The sequence below is a fragment of the Sceloporus undulatus genome, chromosome 6, assembly GCF_019175285.1.
Source record: "Sceloporus undulatus isolate JIND9_A2432 ecotype Alabama chromosome 6, SceUnd_v1.1, whole genome shotgun sequence".
Lineage (NCBI taxonomy): Eukaryota > Metazoa > Chordata > Lepidosauria > Squamata > Phrynosomatidae > Sceloporus > Sceloporus undulatus.
In genome coordinates, this window is record NC_056527.1 from 110161836 (window position 1) to 110180703 (window position 18868).

The 18868-nt window shown below is 44.4% G+C and overlaps 1 protein-coding gene across 1 annotated transcript in view; it reads right to left on the reverse strand.

The window, feature by feature from the left end:
- Positions 1–18868, reverse strand: part of PRSS8 (serine protease 8) — a 687619-nt gene that overhangs the window by 622914 nt on the left and 45837 nt on the right. The window lies entirely within an intron of this gene.

An 18868-nucleotide genomic window follows, 5' to 3' on the forward strand; every position in this document is an offset into this window, starting at 1 on the left:
ATTTTCTGTATATTTATGACGCTTTGAATGCTAACAAGTCTGCCTTTCTTGGACAATTATAGTGATGATGATGATGATGATGATGATGATGATGATGATATTGATATCAACAAGCCTCTGAGGCATGGTCAATGTAACTTGCTGTGATTTTTACAAACTCATGCGCAGTGAAGAAAAACCACAGTCCCTTGCCTAAGTACACACTTCTGAGAAGTACAGTTGAACTCGAGGGCAAGTCCATTTCGGCCATCTGTCTAGGAATAATGCCAGAATGTCCTCCATTTTGATCATGCCTAAAAACCATGCATTTATATTAACATTTTTTGCGCATCCTCCATTTTTATGAAAACGTGTCCTACATTTGAAAATGTTGCCCTACATTTGTCCTACATTTGTCCCGGTTTGGAGGTCCTCACTTATGGCAACCCTAAGTATATACTGTATACACTGAGTGCCATTCAGCTTTCTACTCACAAACCCAAGTGAACTGTGTGCTGCTTGGGCATACCTCTAGCTTTCAGAGGTGAAGGTTTAAATAAAATATCATATTAAAAATATTTAAAATATTGTTTTAACATATTTAGTTTTTTATTATAAGGCTTTAATTCAGATAACCTATTTTAAATTCATTTTGTGAGATGCCTGGGTCCTATTTGGAAGAAAGCTGGGGTATTCCCCCCCCCTCTCTGTGCTAAATATGGCTGATGGGAGCTACAGTCCAACAACATCCAGAACACTATATATTCCTTCCTTTTGCTCTAGATGAGTATCAGGAAATGTGGTTCCTTTCAGATGTTCCTGGATTGCAACTCTCAGCAGTCCTAGGTAATCTAGCCAATGGTGAAGAATGCTGGGAGTTGCAGTTCAAGAACACTTGAAGGACTACAGAGTTCCCAACTTGGCTTTGGTTTTTGTATCAAGCACAGCCATTCAGAAATTCAATGTTCTCTGCCTAACAAAGGGGCCCGTAGCTTCACAAAGGATGGAGACAACCTGGATCTCAAAGAAAGCATCTTTTTGTGTTGCTAATGGAATTTAAATTTTATTTCCTGGACTTTAAGATGGTCTGTCTCCTAGAAGGAGGAGATGCCTGCCTCCATACCATCTTAACTAAGAACAAGAACAACATCTTGACAAAATGCAGACCTGTGACTAACATTATAATGTTTTTTCTTTCTCCTGTATGATTTTTAACACCTTTGCCTGATGAAGAAGCCAATGGAGCTTTGAAAGTTTGACAGCAATGTTTTTTTGTGCATTCTGGGTGGCCAAATAAAAGTTATCACTGTTTTGTGGATTTTGGATGTGGATTTGCTATATGCCAACACATTTTGGCATATACCTATTCAGACCATTCATATGCACCACCATAATCAGCCTTAACATGTAAAGACCTGGAATTGGTTTTAAGGTGTGTATAAAGATGCTCAGCATTAACAGGAAGATTATTATTAATTTTGCCTACTTGCAAGTACTTGCAGGGGGAGAGCAAACAGAACTTTATATACAAATTAACAAAACATTTTGGCTTCTGCCATGTAAACCCACTGGGTGGCCTTAGGCAAGTCACAATCTCTGAGCCTCAGAGGATAGCAAGCTCCCTCTGAAAAGGGAGTATGATGAGTCTGGAGTGGATGAAAACTTGAAAACTAGCTTAAGGGAGATGCCGCTTTAGGTCTGCCCTTTGCCCATCTCATCTTTATGCCCTGCTGGGGAGGATTTCCGGCTTCGCTGGGAAACCAAATGCTGGACAAGAAATGGACTTTTGATCATTCGCAGAGGAACTCTTCCGTGTCACTGGTTGTAATTCTTCAACTGGAAAACCCAAGAACTGCACCTGGCCATGCGTATATGCAAAGCAGAGACGTGTGGTGCCCAAGGCATCTTAAGAAGGGAAAGCTCTTTCAAATACCCAGTTAATAATTAACTCTACCCTCCAGTGCCAAAGTGGAAATATGTGCAGAGATGATCTTTTCATTCATGGCTTTCATGCAGGGCCTCAGGCAGGGGAGTGGAGAAGAAATAATAGAATACAGGAGATTTACAGCATAGTATAGCAGTTTGATTGTTGAATTAGAAACCAAGATTCGAATCTCCACTTGGGCATAGAAACCCACTAGGTAACCTTGGACAAGTCACTCTCTCAGCCACAGAGGAAGGCAAGGGCAAAACCCTCCTCTGAACAAATCTTGCCAAGAAACCCCTGTGATAGGTTTGCCTTAAGAGCGCCAAAAGTTGGAAGGGCACACAGCAACAGCAGCAACAGCAACAAACTGTTAAGGAACTGGGATGACCCAAGGAGGTGGAGAAGGCAAGGGGATGGTTAGCATCAGTTTAGGCTTTTGTTGTAAAATATGGAAAGAGGAAAGTGGGGGCCAACCTAAAAGCTGAAGCCATAGAGATGGGGCTGTTGGTCATGTAAGAAAAAGCTCCTGCACCTTTAATGGCTGCATAGAACAGAAGTGAGGATGATACAGTCCTCCAGATGTTGTTGGACTGCAATTCCCAGTATTCTTCAGCTTCACCTATAATGTCTAGGACTGCTTGGTGCTATAGTTCAACAACATTTGGGGGGGGGGGGGGGAAGTACAGGGTTCACAGGCCTGATGCGGGAGAAGGAATTTCGTAGAATCATAGAGTTGGAAGGGACCTCATGGTCCAACTCCTTTCTCAATGCAGGATCCCTGGGTAGAGCATCCCCAGCAGGTAGCTGTCCAGCATCTTTTTGAAGCTATACAGAGAAGGAGATCTCACCACCTCCCTAGGCAAATGGTTGCATTACCAAACTGCTCTCACTATCAAGAAGTTCCTTCTAATATTAGATCTAGTTCTGTCTCTTAGGGTGCATCCACACAGCAGAAATAATCCAGTTTGACACCACTTTTAACTGTTATCGGTCAATGCTATGGAATTATGGGAACTGTAGTTTGTTGTGGCACCAGAGCTCTGCTCTGGAGCTTTTTCTTCTACGGTAGACAGTTCCAACAAACTACAGTTCCCAGAATTCCACAGCACTGAGCCATGGCAGTTAAAGTGGTGTAAAGGTGGATTATTTCTGCTGTGCTGATGTAGCCTTAAGCAGCAGAGAACAAGCCTATCTATCCCTCCCCTTCACTCTTTGTGGCAGCCTTTGTTCACCAAGCTAAACTTGCCCAGCTCTTTCATCCTCTCCTCTTACATTTTGATCTCCATTTAAGAAAGGTGCTGACTTCTGGTTATCCCCAATCATGTACTGTATTTCTTAAAATTTATTCACAAAATGCCATGAAACCCAGTTAAGAGGAAAGGGAAAGCAGACAAGCTTTTTGTCAACTTTGTTGCTGTTGTGTGCCTTTCAGTTGTTTCCCACGATCACTGGGGTTTCTTGGAAAGATTTGTTCCAAGTGGTTTTGCCAGTGCCTTCCTCAGAGGCTGAGAGAGTGTGACTCACCCAAGGTCACTCATTGTCATTCCATGAGCAGGGATGCAAATCTTGGTCTCCCAGAGTTCTAGTCCAACATTCAGATCACTAAACCACACTGACTCTTGTAAACTGCAATTTTGAAAACACACTCTCTCTCCTCTGTGGCTGCTTGATGACTACCCACAAGTGACATTACCTATAACAGACCAGGCAATTAAGGGGTTTTGTGGTTTATTGGGTTTAACAGAACACAACAGTGCATTCTCCCCCCCCGCCGCCCATTGATGGGGGTCAATTTACAGTGGCTCCAATTTCACTCAGTCTTGGGTTGCTGCACCACACAGTGCATCCACAACCCACTGTCTGTTCGTGTCTTGTCCTTGCCTCTCCACATGGACACCTTGGACATCTTATTTAACTACATTCCGAACACATTTCTGGCTGCTCCCATAACTGTGCCATAAGTCCATGTTACTCTGGAGCAGGGATGGGTCTGGCAGACCCAGGATTTTTGACCCTCGGGTCCATTGAGAGACATACGAACTGCCCCAAATGCCCTCCCTCAAAACCAGACCTAGGCAGAAGTCCACGTCTGGTTTCAAAAAATAGGTTTTGAAAAAATATTCTACAGAGCAGGTGGGAATTACAATCAATCAAAAAGGTCTGTTGCTGCTTCAAAGATATCCTGGCGAGGCTGTCAGATTTTGTAAGTTAGGGAAAAAATGGAAATCTGGGGGAGCTGAGGGCCTCAGAAATATACCTGCTTGCACATAGGCTTACACTCTTCCCAGCACTGCCATAATGTAAATTGCACATAGAAAACATACCTATGCCATCTATGATTTGCCAAGCTGAACAGAGATAGTCAGCCATGGAAAATGGCTTGATAAGTCTCCTGTGTTTGCTGGTGCAGAAGGCTGGAAAAGAGAGATTTCTAATAAACTGGCAGGTTATTCATACCTGATTGGCTATTCATACTTGACCAGTTAGTTGGGCCACAGGTTGGACAGGCCAAACAACTTCTCTCTCTCTCTCTCTCTCTCTCTCTCTCTCTCTCAAACTTCAGCAAAAATCTTGTACTGTATGTTCTTTCATCCAGAGGCACTAAGAAACTGAACTGGGAAGATGTGTAACTGATGTGCACTGGAAATGCCCAATGTGCACAGGAACTCACTTGTCAATGTCCCATAGCATATCAGTCCCTTTGCCGGTTCTGCTATACAGTTACGAAGCAGCAAAAAGGAATGATTATGGCAATGAATAACATTTCTAGTCCCCAAACTGACTGAGGAATTAATCTGGCAGTGTAGTCTCACAAGGCTGTCACGAAGCTATACCTTCTCTGCATACATTCCTCAAACCTTCCCCTTCCATTTAAAAATATATTAGCATCCTCTGGATTTTATTCTTCTGCTGTTCTCCTACATATGTAGTTCCTTATGAGATTGCCAAGTGACCAGTGTCATAATCTGCTCCTGTGTCTTTAGTGCTAGTGTGCTCAGCAGAGGTCAGCAGGTCAAGCTCTGTGTGTCAGCTACTCCTTAGCCTAAGTATCCTATTTGAAACTGGGGTGTAGTAGCAGAGTACACCACAGGATTGTTGGTCATGGCCAGTAAGGAGACGTTTTCCCATTCACAACTTTGTCTCTTGGGCATGAAACTACACTACATCATCTATTCTAGGTTCATTCATGGAGAAGCTGTATGTGTGTGTGTTTATTATCTAGTTGTTATTGTGCTTTCAAGTCATTTCTGACTTACGGTGATCCTAATGTGAACAGGGTTTTCTTGGTAAGTTTCTTCAGAGGGGGTTTGCCATTGCCTTCCTCTGAGGCTGAGAGAGCACCAGTGGGTTCCAAAGGCTGAACGATGATTCAAACCCTGGTCTCCAGAGTTGTAGACCAACACTCAAACCACTACACCACGCTAGCTCTAGTGATCCAACATACAGTTTAAAGTTCAAACAAAAACCAAGCCAGCTGAATTTCCAACAAGCTTTGGGACAAGCCTTTCCTTTTAACCAGCTTGCACGGCTGATGTTCCAGATATGCTCTGCTAAAACCACTCAGCCTGATTCCCACTACCTTTTAAACCGGATTGCAAATCGGTTTGAACCGGTTCAAATGACCCTGGTTCCCACTTGAATCGATTTGCTGAAGCGATGCGGAGAGGACGGCCATGTGCTAGACCCACTTAACCCATGTCTTAATCAATTCTGCGCAAGTGTGAACCAGATGTGGATTGGAATTGATTTAAATTTGCCCTTCGGCCGGCTGGAGCAGGTCCATTTTAAACCAATTCATTCATGAATGTGGCCTACAAGTGAGTTATTTTACAGGGAAAAAATGTGACCAGGACAAATGTAGTGGGAACCATGCTTTGCTGTCGAATCTATACATCGATTTGGATTGAAAATCACTTTAATGAGGCCCCAGTATTGTACAGGTTGAGTCTCCCTTATCCAGAATTCCGAAATTGGAAATACTGTATTTCATAATCCAAAGTAGTCCACATGGGTGGCTGAGGTAGTGAAACTTTTGCTTGTTTTTGGTTCACTGCCCACAAATTTTGTTTCATGCACAAAAAATTATTACAAACATGGTGTATAAAATGATCTTCAGGCTATGTGTATAAGATGTACATGAACAATAAATGGATTTCATGTTTAGACTTGGATCTCATCGCCAAGATGTACATCACGTATATGCAAATATCCCCAAATCCAACAAACTCACAAACTTTAAAACATTTCTGGTCCCAAGTGTTTTGGAGAAGTGAGACTCAACTTGTATCCACTCCCAAAAATGCATCTAAGGAAGTAGGTTGAAGTCTACAAAATCTCCTGCTACCAACCTCTTTCTTTCAGGTAGTTTCAAAGGTGCTACAAGATCTATTTACATACTGATTTTACAGACTAACTCGTCTATATCCTTTGAATTCTATCACCGGGTATAAAAGTGTCCAAGACCCTGATTACATTAGACAAATTCAAAAATACAGCCTTGTGAGTCTTCAAAGATATAGCCGTGTTAGTCTGTAGAATCAGTACGGAGAGAGGTCTTGCAGCAACTTTGAGACAAACTGAAAGAAAGAAGATGGCAGCATGAGCTTTCGTAGACTTCAGTCTACTTCCTAAGATGCATTTGGGCGATGGAAAGCCAGGCACAGACATATATGTGCTATTGCTATGTGAGGATGTCAATTCAAATTACAAATCCTTTGTGTATGGAAATGAAGTTGCAGCTCCAGTCTTAACAATGGTAGTTAGTGCCCAGTTCCCTATGTCTTTGTGCACTAAAGACCATAGTTAAAACTGGCTGTGCCACTTCATTTCCATACACAAAGGATTTGTAATTTGAACTGACATCCTCACATACCAATGGTAGATACATGTCTGTGCCTGGCTTCCACTCCACCAAATGCATCTGAGTATGTAGAAAAAGCTCATGCTGCCAATTTCTTTCTTTCAGTCAGTCTTAAAGATGCTGCAAGATCTCCCTGCCCTTGTTAGTCTGTAAAATCAGTACAGTACTTAGAAAGATCTTGTAGCTCCTCTGAGACTGTCTGAAAGAAAGAAGTTGGCAGCATGAGCTTTTGTACTTCTTCAGGTGATTTGGTGGATGGAAAGCCAGGGACAAACTGGACAAATGTAAGAGTGGGGGGTGGGGGGCTTAAAAAGAAGTAACTTCTGGAGGATCAGTATGGAGAGAGATCTTGTAGCCTCTTTGAGACTGACTGAAGGAAAGAAGTTGTCAGCATGAGCTTTCCTACAATTCCTCAGATGCTTAGGAAAGCTCTTGCTGCCAACTTCTTTCTCTCAGTTAGTGCTACAATATCTCTCTCCATACTGCTTCTCCAGACTAATACAGGCTACAATCTTTGAAATCTGGAGAGGCAGAGATTCACCCAGGGAAATCCTTTCTCCCCAGAAGCAACGATAAGGTTTCACTGGCAAGGAGGAGAAGCAGCAGCCCTGGGTCGAAAAAGGGCTCCATCCAAGTTGGTGCCATCCTTCCCAAAACTTTGCGCCAAGTAGATCCACATGACACCACCGATCCCCGGCCCCATAAGAGGAAGGGAGCCCCAAGATGTACATCAGAGTGGAAGGAAGGGGACCCCCCCCCCCCCCCAGATTTTGGCAAATACGCACCCCCGACTCTTAACTGGCAGCACTCCATCCTTTGGTCCAGGTTTGGCTGCTGCTTGCGCCTTGCAAGGCGCACGAGTTTTATCCTTTGTGTTTGCCCCCCTTCCCCACCCCCGGATCGCCCACCCCCGGCCTCTCTGGGCCCTTCCTCCGCCTCCTCCTCCTCTCCCCGGACCGGGATTCCAGCGGTTGACATCACCCTGGCCGCCCTCGTTCCCGGAAAAAGGAACCTAATCCTTCCCCCCCGTTACCTCTCCCAGAGAGAACAAACTTGGCACTGCATCTGAAAGACCGGCCAGGCGCGCACAGAGGGGACTGCTAAGGATTAAGGGCCAAGCCGGAGGGAAATGTCTGTGTGTGTGTGTGTGTTTGTTTTTGGTGTTGCATTACACTGCTTCCACATCTTTCCTGTGGCTGGGTGCTTTTTTTCCAAGTCCTTTCCCACTATTGAGACCCTAGACCTGCACAACTTGGCAGCAGTAGGGCGCACCAACATTAAAAGAGGCTAAACTCTTTTGGGCCACAGATAGGTTTTAATTGTTGTTGTTGTTGTTGTTGTTATTGGGAAGTCGAAGGCTTTCATGGCCGGCATCCATAGTTTTCTGTGTGTTTTTTTCAGGCTATGTGGCCATGTTCTAGAGAGTTTATTCTGCCGTTTCGCCAGCATCAGATGCAGCCACAGATGCTGGTGAAACGTCAGGAATAAACTCTTCTAGAACATGGCCACATATCCTGAAAACACACAGAAAACTATTATTACTATTATTATTTAATTAATAATATTATATAATATTAATTCCATCCTGCTGCTTCCTGTTGCCCAGCCCACTCCTCGGAGACAAACCAAATGGCAATGGCGGAGGAGCCTTGCCTGGCCTTCCCCTCCTTTGCCTGGACTTTCTTTGGAGATGGCCAAAAGATGGGGAGCTTTGCCCCTCTTCCTCTTCCACCACTTGGCCTTCTCGAGAGAAAGCCAGGCAGCAGGAAGCGTTGTTGGGGTGAGCATTCACCCTTCCTCCTCACTTCTGACCTGGCCCTCTCCTCCGGCAGGAGGCCAAGTGGCAGAGGTGCCTTGGAAGTCATTCCACATCCTTGTGGGCCACTCAAATCCCTTTGGTGGGGCCGCAATGTGGCCCTGGGCCATATGTTGGTGGTAGGCCTGAAGGTGAACCCGATTCCAGAGTGGTTTCTGGCAAGATTTTCTGTCCCTGGCTATGAAACCCACTGGTAACCTTAGACAAGTCACACTTGTCAGCCTCAGGTGAAGGCAATGGCACCAACCCCCCACCCCCCCAACAAATCTTGCCACCAAAACCCTGGGATGGTTTACTCTTAGGCCTCACCATAAGTCGAATATGACTTGAAGACACACAACAACAAAAAAGGTGACCCTGTGTCCCAAGGTTTTCTTGGCAAGATGTCTTTCAGAAGGAGGTTTGCCATCTAAAACAGAGTTGAAATCACAAATAAAACCATGGGCCAACATCAGGGGAATTTGGAGGATTGGGTAGTTGCACTGTCCATGGACTCAGAGGCTGGGAGACTGTGACTCCCCAGAATCGCCCAGTGTCCCCTACTACACTATATTGGTTCTTTTGGAAACTTATTGTGTGCCTCTAAGTCATTTGGACTGATGGTGATGCTTAAGTGAACTTGTTGTTGTTCTTATGTGCCTTCACGTCCTCTCTGATGTCCAAAAGTCTGGAATGACCTGCCGGAGGAGATCCACCATATAACATTTTTGGAGGCCTTTAAGAAGGCAATAAAATGGATCTTTTCTGGCAGGCCTTCCCAAATTGACCTCTTTGGAATGGCTCAGCTCTCCAGTTGCATAGCTGTTCCCACCGGACTGTGATTGTGCTTGTATTTTATTGACTACATTATTGGTAAGCATTTTATTGGGAATTGTTGTTTTTTAACACTATTTTAATGTGAAGGGAGATAGGGGAATTGGATTTGATATGGTTTTGCTATGTTTTTACTTGTGGCTTGTTGTGTTCTGATTTTTATTGTTCTGTATGTCTGTTGTTACCCGCCTTGATCCAATACAGGGAGAGGCAGGATACAAATAATAATAATAATAATAATAATAATAATAATAAAATATAATATAATTATTATTATTATTATTATTATTATTATTTGTATCTGCCTCTCCCTGTATTGCGATCGAGGGGTTGGCGTAACACCAGACATAAGAACAATTACAAATATAACACAACAAGCACAAGTAAAAACATAGCAAAACATATCAAATCCAATTCCCTATCTCCCTCCACTTTAAAATAGTTGTTAAAAAATACAACCAATTCCAATAAAATGCTACCAATAATGTTGTCAATAAAATCAAGCACAATCCACAGTCCGGTGGGAAACAGCTATGCAACTGGAAGCCTGTGCATTCCAAAGAGCCAATTTGGAAGGCCTGCCAGAAAAGATCCATTTTATTGCCTTCTCAAGGCTCCAAATGTTTATGTATGGTGGATCTCTCCGGCAGGGTCATCAGACTTTTGGACATCAGAGCGGGACGTGACGGGCACATAAGAACAACACAAGTTCACTTAAGACTCCCCATCGTCCAAAATGACTTAAGAGCACACAATACGTTTCCTAAAGAATCAAATTCTAGTGTAGTAAGGGACACTGGGCGATTCTTGTGATCACAGTCTCTCAGCCTCTGAGTCCATGACAGTGCAATACCAATCCTCCCAAATTCCCCTGATGTTGGCCCATGGTTTTATTTGTGATTAGTTCAACTCTGTTTTAGATTATATTATTATTTTATATATTATTATTATTATGATTTATGCAAACCTAGGGGTTTTATGGCAAGATTCTTAGAGGGAGGTTTGCCAGTGCCATCCTCTGAGACGAGAGTTTGACTTGCTCAGGGCAACCTGGCAGTCCTGGCGAACAGGATTTAAGCTGGGTCTCCCAGAGTCTAGTCCAACCCAGACCACTACACCTGGTTGGTTATTTGTCAACTTGTTGTGTGTGCCTCTAAGTCAGTTTTGATTTATGGTGACCAACGGTAACTATATAGGGTTTTCTTGCAGGTTTCTTCAGAGGGCTTTTGCCATTTGCCATCCTTTGAGTCTGAAGAGTGGGACTCACCCAGGCAACCCAACCCTTGACATTCTGACTGAGCGGGATTCAAGGCTGGGTCTACCCGAGTCTAGTCCAACCCCAGATCACTATACAAGCTGCTCTTTTGGAACTTTGTTGTTGTTTAGCATCACAAAGTCCAAAATACTTGGACACAACAAAACAAAGTTCAGGGTTCCATGCATTTCTCTGAGTTTAAGAGAAGCGAGACACGTGTGAGTTGCTCAAGATCAACCAATAGTGGTTTTTCACGACTGCGTGGGGATTCAAACTCTGACCGCCCCAAATCCTAGCCAGCCTCTTAAACCAGTCCACTACATCAGTACACCTCATTTAAAAGAGACATTGTTTCTTCAGTTTTTCTTGGAGGGGGGAGAGAGAGGAGATGAACTCAGAGGATAAACTTTTCCAGTGTCCACTTATTTATTTTAATTCTTGAATTTTATATCCCTGCTTTCTGACCTGGGAGAAGTTCCAGAGTACCTGCCAACTCATCCAAATATTAAAACCACCCAAGCAGAATTGAAATTCCAAATAAATTCCATGGGCCAACATCAGGGTGATTTGGAAGAGAACTAGCAGCACTGTCCATGGACTGCAGTTCCCAGCAGGCAGGAATCTTGGTTAGGCAATAGTGAGAGAGTTACAGTTCATTAAGAACTGGGGGGGCTGCATTTACCTAAAAGTGTTTACCAAGTTCCTATTGGTATCAGTCTACTCGCTTGTTATGTGCTTTCAGGTTAACTCCAGCTTATGGAACATATCCAGGGGTAAACATGTTGGCCATACAGCAAAGTACCATAACATCCAAAATCCACAAATAACTATACCTTTCTTAGGCAACCAACCATGTTTCATCTTTTGAAGCTCCACGGCCTTTTTCATCAGGGAAAGGTGTTAAAACCATACAGGGGAAAGAAAAATAGGATGATTTAGAGTTACCACCCTGTTAAGATGTTTTGTTGTTCTCTTAGTTAAAATGGTATGGAGGGATATTCATGTAGGCAAGGCCATTCCTCCTTTCAGCCATGTGAGCTTGGGAAGAAAAAGAGTCATAAAGTCCAGGAAATAAAATTTAAAACTCCCTTTTATTCCTGGACTTTATGACTCTTTGCCTCACGTAGACATGACCAATTAGGAGATGGCCTTTACCTACATGGATAGCCCTACATGGATGGTTTTTCGTTTGTGGGTGGAAGACCTAAAATGCCACATGCATGGTTGTTTTGCAGGCTTTTGGGTGTTTTTTGGGGTGAAAAAAATCCCTGGTAAATTGGCACGCGTGCGCAGCGCACACACACACATAAATGATGGGATTAGGCATCATCAAAATTGCTTTGGAGGTTCAGGGATGCACCCACCTTATAGAGCCACTGTCGTACTGCCTGTTGTAAAGAACCGGCTTGCAAGTTTGGAGACAGTGTTCTTAGATCAGTAATTCCTTTGAAAGCACAGAGAGGCATGGAACTTAAATTGATATACTCGTATCTATCAATTTTGGCCTCGACCTGGATAGAGAGACTTGCAAACAGTGATCCTGCTCTGGCAACCTCTTGGTGTGGATTAATGAAATAATTCCTCCAACTGTCCTGATCTGGTAAGGAACAGACCCAATTACAATGGGCCCTTGGTATCCACTGGGTTTGGTTTCAGTTCAGAGGCCCCTGTGGATATCAAAATCTGTGGATGCTCCAGTCCATTAAATACAATGACACAGTCAATATATAAAAATGGCAAAATCAAGGTTTGCTTTTGGAATGTTTTCAAAATATTTATTTATTTTTAATATTTAAAGCTGTGGATAGTTGAATCCAGGGATAAGAAATCCATGGATACAGAGGGCCAACTGTAATATGCTGTCCTACTTTTTCAGCCGCATTTAAAATGTCCCAGGTTCTCTGTCGCCCTCCTCCTACTTTCTCCTTTGTGCTCAGCTCACTTCAAATACTGCAAACTGAGTGAAAAGTAAAAAAAATTACACTCAGTTAATCAGCAAAAGGGAGGGAAGGGGGAGAATCTTGCTATTCCTTGTAGAGTCCAGGCAAAGATAAAACTGCTGCAGCCTCTTCTAACTCAGTAACTTTTGGCATTTTGAATGTACTTTGATGTCGCTCAGCGTATCCTCCATTTATCTGTGAATGTTGTTAGAGCATGAAATTCTGGATACTGCCTTTGAAATTGTGTGGATCACACAGAATCTACATTGTAAGGGAGATCTGAAACACTATCCAATCCAATTTCCTGACGATTTTGGCTGGTCCAAAACAGCAGGGCAGAGAGAGCAATTCTAAACTATTATGGGACAGTACACCCAAAGGATTCTTGTTCTGTGCTATGTTACCCACAGACTGGACTTTAGGCTGCCATCAGAGACAGTTCTACCCGTCAGCTTTCCTCACTCTTTAGGAATTAACAGCTTGCCAGCTGTCTTCTAGAATGAAACAGATGGGCTTTGCATAACCTATTTCAATATTGACCAAGCAATTTCTGCAATTTAATATCATAGATATACAAGAGTTCTTTATAAAAAAAAAGCATGTTGGAATCATTCCATAGAGCGATGATACTTGATGAATGGGAGACCCAGCTCTTTGGACTCGGATTTCTGGATCCTGTCATTAACTTGATCCCAAGCATAATGTACGGGGGTCTATAATGTGGGACTCAGGAGGTCAAATTAGAATATAAATTCTGTCCTCTATGATGACAGGCAGCTTGGAATTCTGCTCCTTGTTTTTTTTAAGGAGCTAAGTTGCATGGCTGGGGTTTTCCCTTCTCATTGTTTACACATGCCTTTGAAAAGGGAAGAATGGAAAGTTTCATCTCATATTTGCAAGGAAACAAAGGAGGGGCCTGATGAGTTGCTATTAAAATTGGTGGTGGTGGGGAGCGCCAGGAAATCTCATGGGGCCTCTGACATCAGGAAAGGCATTTCTGCCCAGTTTGTTTTATCTCATTAAAAAGAAAATCACCCTTACCCTTCTTCTGAAGCTACAGTGATTATCATGTTGCCCTTCAGATGTTTGGACTGCATTCCAGTAGCTATTCCTAGCATCTGTTGTTTTTAAACTGCCCACTAGTCGACCCTGACTCTTGCACACCCTGTGGATGAGATATCTCAAGCCCCTTTATCCTCCCCTGCTTTTTTAGGTCCTGCAAATCAAGGCCCATGACCTTTTCGATTGAATCCATCCATCTGGCATGAGGTCTTCCTCTCTTCTACTTCCCTACCACTTACCTAGCATTGACGTGGGTACGACAACCAACCAACCAGCGGCATACCAGACACGGTATAGGGTTAGGGAGCGCACACCATGTACAACTCCCTAACTCTAATACGTGCTGGCGGTGCAATAATGGTGGCGTCCTGGTACATGGGCACCGCCATTATGATGTCATGCATGCACTGCGTCCAAGCATGACCCGTGTGTGAGTCTTCGTGCTGCCCCCAGACCGATTATGGCGGCTGGGCTGCGGAACTGAGAAGGAATCTGCGGGAAACGAAGCCAGGGAGGAAGGGGCCAAGTGGCCCTTTCTCCATGGCTCTGGCTCCTGGGATGTCCAGGGACACGAAGCCTCAAGGACACCCCCTTTTTCCAGGCCATGGGGAGCAGCCATTTGGCCATTTCTCCATGGCCTGGAAAAGTCCGGATTGGGGCCTCTGTGCTGCTGGTATGGCGGCCCTGGGCCCTTATCCCCCATGGAAAGGGATGGCTGTGGGCTGCCCCTTTCTGCGGTCTATACTGGCCCATATTATCTTTTATAGTGAGTTGTTCCTACTCATCAAGTGGCCAAAGTGTGACAGTCCTCAGTTTGATTATCTTGGCTTCAAGGGAGATTTCGGGCTTGATCTGTTCAAGGACCATTTTTTTTGTCTTTTCATCTCAGTATTTTGAGCCACTGTTTCTTCAGGCATCTCAGATGATATTGATATTCTTCCTATCTGCTTTCTTCATTGTCCCAGCTCTCACATTCATTCATACATGGTTATGGGGAATAAAATGGCTTGGACAGTTCTAACTTTAGAGCTCAGTTGTATATCTTTACTCTTTAGGATCTTTTCCAGCTCTTTCATAGCTGTCCTTCTCATTCTTAGTCTTCTTCTGACTTCTTGACTGTGGTCTCCATTCTGTTTTAACGTCTGGTTCATGTACAGGAACTCTCTTACATTTCAGTTTCCTCATTGTCTAGGTTGAATTATGTATTTCTTCTATGGATCATTATTTTTGTTTTTCTTTATGTCAGCATTAGGCCGTTTTTGCATTTCAACTTTGACCTCTTAGTACCTGTTCCAGGCTGTGATGTTCTGCTAGTACTATGGTGGTTTCTGCATACTTTAGATTGTTTTGTTCCTTCTTCTAGCTTCACTCCTCCTTCTCAGTCTAACCCAGGGGTAGGCAACCTTTTTGAGCCTGGGGGCTGGGTTTGCTGTCCCTCAGAAAACTGGGGGGTGGGGGAGCCAAAAACAAATAATTAAATATTTAAAAAAAAATAAATAAATAAACCGGGACAAATTTAGGACAAAATTTTCAAATGAAGGACACTTTTTTTTAAAAAATGGAGGACACGCAAAAAAATTTGCTGATTTTTTCAAAAAATGTTATATAAATGCCATGTTCTGAGGCTACTATAGACAATTGCCCCCCCTTGCCCGCCGCTTCTCCCCACTTGCTCCCCTTGTTTGCCTCTACTGATAGGTCGAAAGGCCCCAGTGGCAATCGGCAGCAGGACCGGCTGGGGCCGTACCCAAGTCTGCCAGGCCGGTCACGGCTCACGGGCCGTAGGTTGCCTACCCCTGGTCTAACCTTTCTTATGATGTTTTCTGCATATGTTGAACAAATAGGTGATAAAATGGCAGTCTTGCCTGACCCCTTTGCCAATTGGGAACCATTCTTTTTCTCCGAATTCTAACAGTAGCCTCTTGTCCTGAATACACATTTCTCTTCAGGTCTATCAGATGTGGTGGCACCCCAAAGACCTTACGAGCATCTACTAGTTTTCGTGATCTATGCAGTCAAATGCTTTTGCTGTAGTCCATAAAGCACTTGTTGATTTCCCTTGGAATTCCTGGTGAACTCCTTTAGCCATCATGGTAAGGATACTGGGAACTACAGCCAAAATCTGAATGGCCACATACTTATCGTCCCTGCTCTAAAGTATAAACGCTAGTATCCCCTATCTTTTAGTGGTTTTAGGGCGGATACTGCCCAGCCCTACCATTAGGCAAAGATTTTTAAGAGTCCTGAAAGGACAGTATGTGGTTAATATTTGATTTGTAACTAATACATTTTTACTACCAGGAAGATCCTGAGGGATTTTCTATCTCTGTGTCAAAATAACTTGGGCTGGTGTTGCGAGGAGGAAAAATCAGCAAACGTGGGCATACAAGCGTTCTTGGTTACAAAGTTCTCCCCTTTCTCCCTTTCTTCTAAGTGGTTTTGGAACGGGGTGTTCTATTCGCGCTTGTCCTTGAGTGTTCCTTTGCAGCCAATTGCCATCCTGTGGATCCCTTTCAGTCTGTGTTGGTGCCGCACGCCAAAGGCATTCTACAGGACAGCTCTCCACTAAGATCTCGATGACTCTTTACAGGCCAAGGCTAATGGCCTTTACTCTGTGTCTCTTCTTCTCGCGTCTGTCCTGGCAGGCCGTTTGGACCACTGTTGATCACTGTCTCCATAATTGACATACTCTCTGGTACTCTCTGGCCTTGGGTTCCTCAGACTCTGTTCTCGGACTGGTTTAGATCTTACTAGTGTCCTGGCAGATCTTTTGCGTGAGTTGCAGGGGGGCTCTGAACTTCTCTTCGCCTGTTCCCTTATCTGTTTGGAGTTCCCCAGAGCTCTTGTTCTGGCGTCCCCTTCCTGTCTGTTCTGCTCTCTACACACTGTCCTTAGGAAAACTCTTCAGCTCTTTTTGGTTTTTCCTACCATCTCTATGGCCGATGACACCCAGCTGTAATCTTTGCTGCCCCTGACTGTTTCGCGCCAAGGCTTTGAACAGCAGTCTCATCTTGCCTTCAGCTGTTCTGCGGGCAGTGGATGCCGCCATCGGCGTTTGGAAGCTCAACATGTCCAAGACGGCAGCTTCCTTGTCTTTTCCTCCTAAAAGCCCAACTCTTCAACACTGCCTTTTCTGTCTCTGTGGACAACCATTTCCATTCAACCAGTCCAGCAAGCCACGCAGTCTTGGCTTTATCTTGTGACTCTTCTCTGTCGTGGTATCCCTGCAGATCCAGACCACAGCCAAGGCTTGTAGATTCTTTTTGTACAATATTTTGCCCAACATCCGACCATATCTCTCTCCCGCCTGCTACTGCCAGATTCCTGGTCCATTGCCCTAGTGGAAAATCTCACGACTCGTGCATTACTGTAATGTCCCTCTGGCTGGGCTTCCTCTTTCTCACCTCCGTCCTTTAATCTCTGTCCAGCCATTCAGCTGCACCGCATTAATCTCGTTCCACCCACCCGCTCTGACCACATTTCTCCCTGTGTTGGCATCCCCTTCAACTGGCTCCCTGCATCCCTTTCCGCCATTCAGTTAGAGCTCCTGCTGTCGACATTGCAAAGCCCTCCATGGACTAAGCCCCTCCTTACTTATCAGACCTTCTGTTCTCTTCACCTTTCCCAACCAGGCGCCTCCGTTGCTGGTAGTCCCAAGGGTTTCCTGTCTCAGCCCGGCATTTCCCTCTTGCCCCATCCCGTGTCCCGTATTCGCCTCCTTTTGCACTTGCTGGCCCCCTCACTACCTGGAACCTTCCTTCCTCCGTTCTCCAGCAACGCAAGAGCCATCATACTCTTTTAACTAACCAGCTTCAAAACGGAGCTGAAAACATCCTATCTCAGAGAAGCTTTCCCAGGCATCGCCCATAACATTGTCGCGTTACTATCTGATGTTTCTGTTGTTCGGGCTGTTTATCGATCCATTTCCTGTATCTCCTATGTACTTGTATATGTATTATCCTACTTGGTGATTGTATGTAATTTTCCTCTGGTATAATGATTAACCACGCATTATGAAGCCTTGCCCTCCCTCCAGTCCATCTGCCTTGGTTCCAGACCTCGGAGGTTGAGAGGACTGCTCCGGGGACCCTCTTACACCTTTCCCTCCACCACATCCTCTTCTCCTTCTGTGTCATGTCTTTTTAGATTGTAAGCACTGAGGGCCAGGGGAACCGTGCTAACGAACAAAGTATTCGCATGTTACAGCGCTGTGGAATTTACAGCGCTTCACTTCTAAATAAAGGTTAATAATTAATAATAATAATAACTCAGGAGCTAGTAACAGTTCAGCCAGCTACAAATTCAAGTAACAATGAAGGACTTGCTCTGCGGCCACTTCCTCTCCTCTTGTTGGCCAACAGCAGTTGGACAGTGTTCGTAGAGTGTGGTGAGTTCGGAATAATCCATTACTTCAGGAACACTATACTATCCGCACAATAAAGGATAATCGCATGCCTTCCAACATTTTCACCCCCCCCAAGCATGAAAACTGGAACATTTTATGGTCAAGCAACATCAGAGTTGTGGTCAAGATGGCAAAATAGGGTTTACATGAAGGGGGGGAAAAGCCAAGAAAATTGGTTGAAAATTGAAAAACAGAATTCTCGATCATCCTATCCATTTCTGGGGTTTGGCCATTAGCAGTGGAGTGTGGAGGTTATGGCAGGGTTGAAAAATGGCCCAGATACAGTTGCTCATATCATTTCAAATGTGACACAATGTCTAGACTTTCCAGTTGTTCACAGACACTTCTTTATCATGAAATGCTGGTAATAACTATTGTGTTCTAGCACCTCATTCACAGACCCTAATGGCTTGGGCCCGGGTACCTTGAGGCCACCTCTCTCCATACCCATCCGCCCCGCACACTCCAGAACATTAGGGCTGGACAGCAATTGTTAAGGTTGTCCAGGGGCCAGATTGTGTTCCACCTCCAGGAGGTGGCCTTTACCAACCCGGCTCGGCCCCAACCTGCTGTGAACTCGTCTGCCAACATTGAGCTCCGCCTCGGCCACCTCCTGGCCCAGTATTTACAAAGGGGCTGAAGACTTTCTTATTTTCAAGGCAGGCATACACTGATGGTTTTGTGCCCCCGACATCACCCCACCTCGTCGTTCTTTCGTCAGCAAGGTAGGCTGGGCTGAGCGCCGTTTTATGTGTTATTTTTAATTGACTGTATATTTTCATTGTTTATGTATTGATGTGGTCTTGTGAA